The 8,482-nt window shown below is 52.7% G+C and overlaps 2 long non-coding RNA genes across 2 annotated transcripts; both read left to right on the plus strand.

Annotated features, from left to right (window-relative positions):
* The first annotated feature begins 4,107 nt into the window (after window positions 1-4,107).
* Window positions 4,108-4,430, plus strand: LOC125336827. The gene is made up of 3 exons (XR_007207858.1): window positions 4,108-4,149; window positions 4,238-4,281; window positions 4,383-4,430. It is a non-coding gene; the product is annotated as an uncharacterized LOC125336827 (long non-coding RNA).
* A 73-nt stretch (window positions 4,431-4,503) lies between these two features.
* On the plus strand, window positions 4,504-4,909 carry LOC125336826. Its single transcript, XR_007207857.1, has 3 exons — window positions 4,504-4,545; window positions 4,630-4,753; window positions 4,864-4,909. It is a non-coding gene; the product is annotated as an uncharacterized LOC125336826 (long non-coding RNA).
* The last annotated feature ends 3,573 nt before the right edge of the window (window positions 4,910-8,482 follow it).

The raw sequence follows: 8,482 nt of genomic DNA on the forward strand, positions 1-8,482 counted from the left end.
CTCATGCAACCCTTTGACTTTTGTCATCACTATCTTTCAGAGGCAGACGGATTAAATCCGTGGCAGAGCGCCTCACACCGGGTGAGGGGGTTCCCGCAGGAAGGTCAGTCACCGTTTGTGTTTGTAGGGCAAGGGTAAATGGTGGCTACGTCACAGCATTGTTCTTTGTCTTTATTTTTAGGAGGAAAAGCCGGATCTCAGCAGTCCGTGTCAAGTGAGCGAGGTAAGCAGTGACGGGTGGAAAGAAAGCGGTTATTGCTCGGGTGCCAAGTTCTGGTGCAGCTCTTAACATCCATTGTCTTTTGTGCGTTTTAGGTGGTCCACTAGTATTACACCGCCCCCCCCCCCCCCCTTGCCGACCGGCCGACGGACCCGGCTCGCCGCCCCCGTGAGCTCTCCGCAAGTATTACGGGACTCTGCGACGAAGCCTTGACCTTTTCCACGTGAAGGCAACGGCCGAGGAGTTGCGGCGAGTCGGGGAGGGAGGGAGGAGCGAGGGTCCACTCGGGTTTCAGCAATGCCACATGGCCTGTCTCCTCGTAGCTCAGGTATAGCCTGCCACGGTGGCGTCAGCCTCGGAGCGCGGCCGAAGCGTGCGGCCCGAGGACCCCGGCCATCTTAGGCGATGGTGAGTACAAGAATTGTAGTGGCCCACGTCCCGCTAAGTTCAGGCCTTGACGTTTGGTTTTTTTTTATCGTAGCCGACTAAGAGACAACAGCCCGATGACGGCAGGAGCTTCCCAGACGGTGAGCGGCCTTCTTTTGCACCTGAGGAGGATTCGCATCCCTGGATGTCCGAGAGATAAGTTGAGGGGATGCAAGCGGGGTGTCGGGTCGGGGCTCGCCGGGAGGGAATATTGAGTCAGCTTCAGAGATGGGGATGTCTAAGAAGGGGCCCCTTTAGGGCCCCTAAAGGGCAAGTCTCCCTTTCGATCACAGCGCTGAGGCGTGCCAGGCAGAGCAGTCCCAGTGCACGTTGTGCAGCTTGTCTATTGTGTGTTCTGTCTCTACTGGGTGTCTCGTGTCTTCTGCTTTAGCCCTTCGATGGGCCTGCGGTCATTCTTCTCACCGAGAGTTTTCTCTCCTCGTTGCTTCCCCGCATTTGTCATCTGCTGTATCACGGGTGCCTGTGTGGGTTTTCTCTGGAGCTGCTCTGCCCTGCTGTACCGTCTGGCATATAGGTGTAATAGGACAAGGCTCGGGGACTTGAAATTTGTAGTGTAGAGTGTAGTTTGGCCTCTAGGTGGCATTCCTAGATTGACACAGGATGGCTGGAGCTGTTAAGTTCTCATGCAACCCTTTGACTTTTGTCATCACTATCTTTCAGAGGCCGATGGATTAAATCCGTGGCAGAGCGCCCCACACCGGGTGAGGGGGTTCCCGCAGGAAGGTCAGTCACCGTTTGTGTTTGTAGAGCAAGGGTAAATGGCGGCTGCGTCACAGCATTGTTCTTTGTCTTTATTTTTAGGAGGAAAAGCCGGATCTCAGCAGTCCATGTCAAGTGAGTGAGGTAAGCAGTGACGGGTGGAAAGAAAGCGGTTATTGCTCGGGTGCCAAGTTCTGGTGCAGCTCTTAACATCCATTGTCTTTTGTGCGTTTTAGGTGGTCCACTAGTATTACACCGCCCCCCCCCCCCCCCCCCCCCCTTGCCGACCGGCCGACGGACCCGGCTCGCCGCCCCCGTGAGCTCTCCGCAAGTATTACGGGACTCTGCGACGAAGCCTTGACCTTTTCCACGTGAAGGCAACGGCCGAGGAGTTGCGGCGAGTCCGGGAGGGAGGGAGGAAGCGCCAGGGTCCGCTCAAGTTTCAGCGATGCCGCATCACTTTGTCTCCTCTTAACCCAGGTATGTGCCGCAATGACAGCGTCAGCCTCGGAGCGCAGCTGAAGCGTGCGACCCCCAAGGAGCCTGGCCCTCTTAGGAGATGGTGAGTAGAGGAACTGTCGGGTTCTGGCTGATGTGCCACTAAGTTCACGCCTTGACGTTTGGTTTTCTTTCTTGTGGCCAACTAAGAGACAACAGCCTGGCAACGGCTGGAACTTCCCAGATGGTGAGGTGGCCTTCTTTCACACCTGATGCAGATTTGCATCCCTGGACAGCCGAGAGGTAAGTCGAGGGCTACGCCTCACAGAGGGGATGAGAGCGATGTGCCGGGTCAGGACTCGTCGGAGGGATTTTTGAATTAGCTCTGGAGGGAGACGGGGATGTCCAAGGAAGGGCCCCTTTAGGCCACGTATAGGGAAAGTCTCATTTTGGATCACAATGCTGAGGCACGTAGGACAGAACAGTCCTGGTGCGTCTTGTGTCGCTCGTCTATCGTGTGTTCTGCGTCTTTTGGGCTTCTCGCGTCGTGTGTCTTTTTCCTTAGCCCTTAGAGGTGTTGGCGGCCATCCTTCCCACTGGGAGTTTCTCTCCGTGTTGCACCCCTTTGTTGGTCATGTCCCGTGTCACAGGGGCCAGCGTGGGTTTGGCCCGGAGCTGCTCTGCCCTGCTGCATAGTCTGGCATTATAGGTGCGATAGGGCAAAGCCTGGGGACTTGAAATTTGTTGTATAGGCTGTAGTTGCCGTCTAGATGGTATTCCTAGATTGACACGAGGTGCCTGTAGCCTTTAAGTTCTCATGCAGCGCTTTGACTTTTGTCATCACTGTCTTTCAGACGCAGATCGATTCTATCTGTGGTGGAGCGCTCCATACTAGGTGAGGGGGTTCGCACAGGAAGGTGAGTTGCCGTTTGTGTTTGCAGGGCAAGTGTAACAGGGTGGCTCTGTTCCACTGTTGTCCTGTCCTCATTTTTAGGAGGTAAAGCCGGATCTCAGCAGTCAATGTCAAGTGAGCGAGGTAAGCAGTGGCCGCTGAAAAGAAAAAGTTGTTCTTGCTTGGGTGCCAAGTTCTGGTGCAGCCCTTAGCATCCATTGTCATTTGTGCGTTTTAGGCGGTCCACTTGCATTACGCCGAACCCCCTCGCAGAACGGCCGACGGACCCAGCTCGCCGCCCTCGTGACCCCTCCGCAAGTATCGCAAAGCTCTGCGATGAAGCCTTGACCTTTTCGACGTGACGGTGCCGTCCGGGTAGCCTTCGGCAACGGCCGAGGAGTTGCGGCGAGTCGGGGAGGGAGGGAGGAGCGAGGGTCCACTCGGGTTTCAGCAATGCCACATGGCCTGTCTCCTCGTAGCTCAGGTATAGCCTGCCACAGTGGTGTCAGCCTCGGAGCGCGGCCGAAGCGTGCGGCCCGAGGACCCCGGCCATCTTAGGAGATGGTGAGTACAAGAATTGTAGTGGCCCACGTCCCGCTAAGTTCAGGCCTTGACGTTTGGTTTTTTTTTATCGTAGCCGACTAAGAGACAACAGCCCGATGACGGCAGGAGCTTCCCAGACGGTGAGCGGCCTTCTTTTGCACCTGAGGAGGATTCGCATCCCTGGATGTCCGAGAGATAAGTTGAGGGGATGCAAGCGGGGTGTCGGGTCGGGGCTCGCCGGGAGGGAATATTGAGTCAGCTTCAGAGATGGGGATGTCTAAGAAGGGGCCCCTTTAGGGCCCCTAAAGGGCAAGTCTCCCTTTCGATCACAGCGCTGAGGCGTGCCAGGCAGAGCAGTCCCAGTGCACGTTGTGCAGCTTGTCTATTGTGTGTTCTGTCTCTACTGGGTGTCTCGTGTCTTCTGCTTTAGCTCTTCGATGTGGCTGCGGTCATTCTTCTCACCGAGAGTTTTCTCTCCTCGTTGCTTCCCCGCATTTGTCATCTGCTGTATCACGGGTGCCTGTGTGGGTTTTCTCTGGAGCTGCTCTGCCCTGCTGCACCGTCTGGCATATAGGTGTAATAGGACAAGGCTCGGGGACTTGAAATTTGTAGTGTAGAGTGTAGTTTGGCCTCTAGGTGGCATTCCTAGATTGACACAGGATGGCTGGAGCTGTTAAGTTCTCATGCAACCCTTTGACTTTTGTCATCACTATCTTTCAGAGGCAGACGGATTAAATCCGTGGCAGAGCGCCCCACACCGGGTGAGGGGGTTCCCGCAGGAAGGTCAGTCACCGTTTGTGTTTGTAGGGCAAGGGTAAATGGTGGCTACGTCACAGCATTGTTCTTTGCCTTTATTTTTAGGTAGTATAGCCGGATATTGATGTTTAAGGTTGATGGAGTGACGTAAAAGGTGACTGGTGGACAGAAGGGGTTGGTATTGCTCCAATATCAATGTCTGGTTCAGCTCTAAGCATCCATTGTTGTTTGTTCCTTTTCAGCGGTCCACTCACAAGATGTCCCGGCCCAGAATGCCAGAGGCCAGGTGGGTGCAAGCTTAAGGTATCGGTGTGGCATACTTCAGTCGGAGTGGGGAGGTTGTGATTTCAGTCTCTCTGCATGTTTTTTTGCTTTGTTTCTTTGCAGGTGCTGCCGCCGCCCTAGGCGTGCCAAGGAACAGAGGCGAGCAGGCAAGTTGGCATTAAGGTGGGGCGACTAATAGGCGGGCGGTATGCGGCAGCGTGCCAAGCTTGTACCTTTTCACTTTGCAGGTCTTCTCCAGGCCACCTCCAGAGTCGGATGATTTGAGGTGCTCTGGGGCAGCAGTGTAGAGGTGCCCTGGGGATTAATCTTCTGGAGGGCGATAGTCACGTTTTCTGTTTTGTTGTCTTAGGTACCATGAGCCGGTGTGGAGCCAAGTTTGGAAACGGTGTAAGAGACAGTCCAAAGATCCCTCATCTGCCTCAGGATCATTGCCGAGGACAGAGACTGAGCACAGGAGTCCTGGCCTGGCTGAGGTGGGATGTCTGCCAAGTGTTGCCTGTGGGTGTGCCCACTGGGAACTGGTACGCATTCCTGAGGAAAATTAGTGCAGGTTGCAATGGACTGTGCCGTTCATGCTTCCCAGGTGGGAAGGACTGCGCTGAAGGGGAAAGGAATGACCTGTCCTGTACACCTGTCTTGTACGTCTGTCCTGTATCCATTTCCCAAAGCAACGGACCCCATAACAACAGCTGTAGGTTTCCCAACCTCTTGGCCAGTTGCCCCTTGTTGCAGTGGGGATCCTGCAACACGCATATATCAAACCAGGAGTCCCGTGGAAAGGAAATATATACGGACAGACAGATTCTTGATAGCTGTTTCAGAGATGTTTATTTCTCCAGCCGCATGGCCGGAGCTCTGCTGAGGAACTGTTCCAGTCACGGGACCAAGGGTCCTTCTGCCCGCGCAGGGAACACAAACCAACCAATGGGAACGAGGCTGAGCAGGGGCAGGGAAGCCCCGTGTCTGTGCCCTCAGGGCCCCTCTCCCAGGGCTACACGGCAGGGGAGGGACCCCAACACCTCACCCGTCTTATTTTAATAAAAGGAGAATGAAAACAACTGGATAAACATAACAAGAACAGTTTCAAAACAAAACAAGCCACCCTCCTGAGTCTTTAAATGTCCAAACAGATTCTGTGGAACATCTTAGGGCTGACAGAAGGGAGACAGAACTCTCTGAGCATGCTTTGTGGGGAAACTGAGGCAGGAGAGGGTTTAACTTCTTCCCTCCCCCTTTTCATCCCCCACTCGGCATTGGAAAGGGATTTTTGGGGAAACAATTGGCAAAAGCATGGTTTTGTGAGGGAAACCATGGATGAAAAAACGGATTGGGAGTACACTGGGGGTAATAGGATATAGGGTAAAAGGGAAAGGTGGGATTAGGAAAGGGAAACTGTAGGGGGGGCTTACAATGGAGATACTGTCTAACATGACTACGATTTTTTGCATATATACTGCCTTTTACAGGAACACCATCAGGCCCAGTGACCTGCGATGCTTGTAACCCTTTTCTCCCTAGTACAATATTAAATTCCACCACCTCTCCATCTCCCAAGCTTGGGATCCATTTTTCAGGGTTATTCTTTTTAATAGCAGTTCTATGCACGAATATGTCTTGCTGGTTGTCACACCTTGTTATAAAACCATAATTTTGCTTAACATTATACCATTTTACTATCCCTAAGGTCTTAGTTACTATGATCTTTTCCTTTTTCCGAGTGGCTGCTGTTTTCTGTCTCGCTGCGTCTTTGCTGTCTCTTTCGGTCGCTCCCGTGTTGGAATTGTCGGGGCTGCTCGTGCCTGCGCGCTCTTCCCGGGGTCGCGTTCGGGGCTGTGCGGGCCGGGCCGGGCCGTGCCGCTCAGTTCTCCGTGCGTCGCCTCCTCTGGTCGCAGCTTCGCTGCCGCTGCCGGGCGCTGCACCCACGTCTCGGCCGGGCCCCTGAGCGACGACTCCCCCGTGTCCTGCTCCAGCGCGCGTCTCGGCTGGGCACGGCTCCGTTCCATCGCCACCGCCGCCAGCCGCCGCCCGCGCGCTGCCCCTCTCGGCTGGGCGTTCCCAGGGCTCGCTCCACCACGCGCTGCATGGGGCCATTCGGGCACCGCCGGGTCCCGCCGCTCCCGCCGCTCCTTGCTCCGCCACCGACACTGCGGCTTGCGTGGCTCCGCCCGCACGCGGGAACTGCCTCGCTGCTGCTCGCAGAGCGCTCGGTGCACGTGGTCTGGGCCGCACGGTCCCTGCGCCAGGCTTCCCTTCACCAGGACACAGCTGACATTGCTCAACAGTCTCGGTAACTAAATAATATTCACGAAAATATTCTTCCATCGGCATATATTTTGACTCCAGTATTAACTGTGTCCAAACGGTTTTCCAAAAGCCCTTGGTAATAATTAAATCCCAAGAAACATAGAAAAAGTTCTTAAACAACCATGCCAGGAAGTGTTTCAGTTCTTTTTGAGCTTGAATCAAGCTAAAATTTACAAATCGTTGTTCAAGAATCATTTTAAGTTTAAGATAAATGTCCATATGCGGCTCTGAGAGCCAAGAGTCTTCCCACGGTTCCTCCATAGTTTAGATATGGAATAGCAAAGCAAAACCAAGAAGAGGAATCCAAAGTTTCCAGGGTTTACTCACACAAATCAGTCGCTTAGGGATCGGGGATCGTTCTGCTCACAAATCTCCACTATTTGTTGCAGTGGGGATACTGCAACACGCATATATCAAACCAGGAGTCCCGTGGAAAGGAAATATATATGGACAGACAGATTCTTGATAGCTGTTTCAGAGATGTTTATTTCTCCAGCCGCATGGCTGGGGCTCTGCCGAGGAACTGTTCCAGTCACGGGACCAAGGGTCCTTCTGCCCGCGCAGGGAACACAAACCAACCAATGGGAACGAGGCTGAGCAGGGGCAGGGAAGCCCCGTGTCTGTGCCCTCAGGGCCCCTCTCCCAGGGCTACATGGCAGGGGAGGGACCCCAACAGCCCCTCACTTCTGAAAAGGACATAAAGGGACTTTCTGAAATAACCGCGTCTGAGATCTCCCCACGGAAAGAAGACGAATCTATTGGCGGAAGACCATGTGGACTTCGTCTCATCTGTTGGTAGCTATTGCCCCCCTCTTTTTCTTCCTCTCTGTGTTTCCTTCTCTCTCTCTCTCTTTCTCTCTTCTATTGCGTTACTGTGTTGTGGGCACTTAATAAAGGTGCACTGTTCTGATTAAAACTGCAATCTCTCGTGTCCTTTTACGCCCTGAGATCGATAAACAAACCATCACGACCCCCACTTATATTAGCGGATTGTGACATTAAACTGGCATCACGGACAGGATTTGACAGACACAAGGGGTTGCAAGGTTGTGTGTAGTCTGTAATAGGGGAAGGACGTTTTGCCCCAGCTGCACCTAGCCCGACACCCCGAAAAGGATGAGCGGTGTCTAGAAAGCAAGGGGGGTGACTCGAATTTCCCGCAAACTGCACATGCCTGGGTGAAAAGCACCCCATCCTCAGTTGAAGGCTCTGTCTTCAGATTTTTCGCAAAAGATCTCTTAGTGTAAAAGGGGGAACTGTTTTAGTGTGTGTGTGTGTGAATTTAGACTGCTTGGTGTAGCAAAGAGACAACCATAAGTAACTTAAGGAGTACCTCCCAAGCAGATTTGGTCTCTTCACCCACCCAGGGAAGCGAAGGGAGACACAGTGAAGCTGTGTGTGTCGCAGTGTGTAATTAACTTTTACCTCCCTGTAGTGGTTTTTATCCCTTCATAAAATGACTGAAAACCCCAGTGCAAAAGTTAAAGCTGCGTTTTATGCTCTGCTAGCAAAACATAATGCCCAGCCCTCTCCGGGAGACGAAGAATGGGCTCAAAATAACTGGTTTAATTTGGATAATGTAACTGATAGAGTGTGTTCTTTACAACGTGAGACTAGATTTAAATTTGGCCAAAATAAAATCATAATCTGCTCCGTTTTAAGAGCATGCCTTGTGGCAGCTATAGATCACCGCTTAAAGCGATGTACGGAGGAGAAAGCAATCATAGATTCCCTTCAAAACCTAGTGGAGATTTTACAGAAACAATTAGATGAAGAGAAGAATAAAAATCATTTGCTAGAGGCTGCTTTAAAACAAGAATACTTTAGGAATTCAAAGAATACTGACTCACCCAAAGAGACAGAGTAAAAGCAAACTCCTCACATTCACCAAATATACC

Source organism: Corvus hawaiiensis, chromosome 21 (assembly GCF_020740725.1).
Source record: "Corvus hawaiiensis isolate bCorHaw1 chromosome 21, bCorHaw1.pri.cur, whole genome shotgun sequence".
Lineage (NCBI taxonomy): Eukaryota > Metazoa > Chordata > Aves > Passeriformes > Corvidae > Corvus > Corvus hawaiiensis.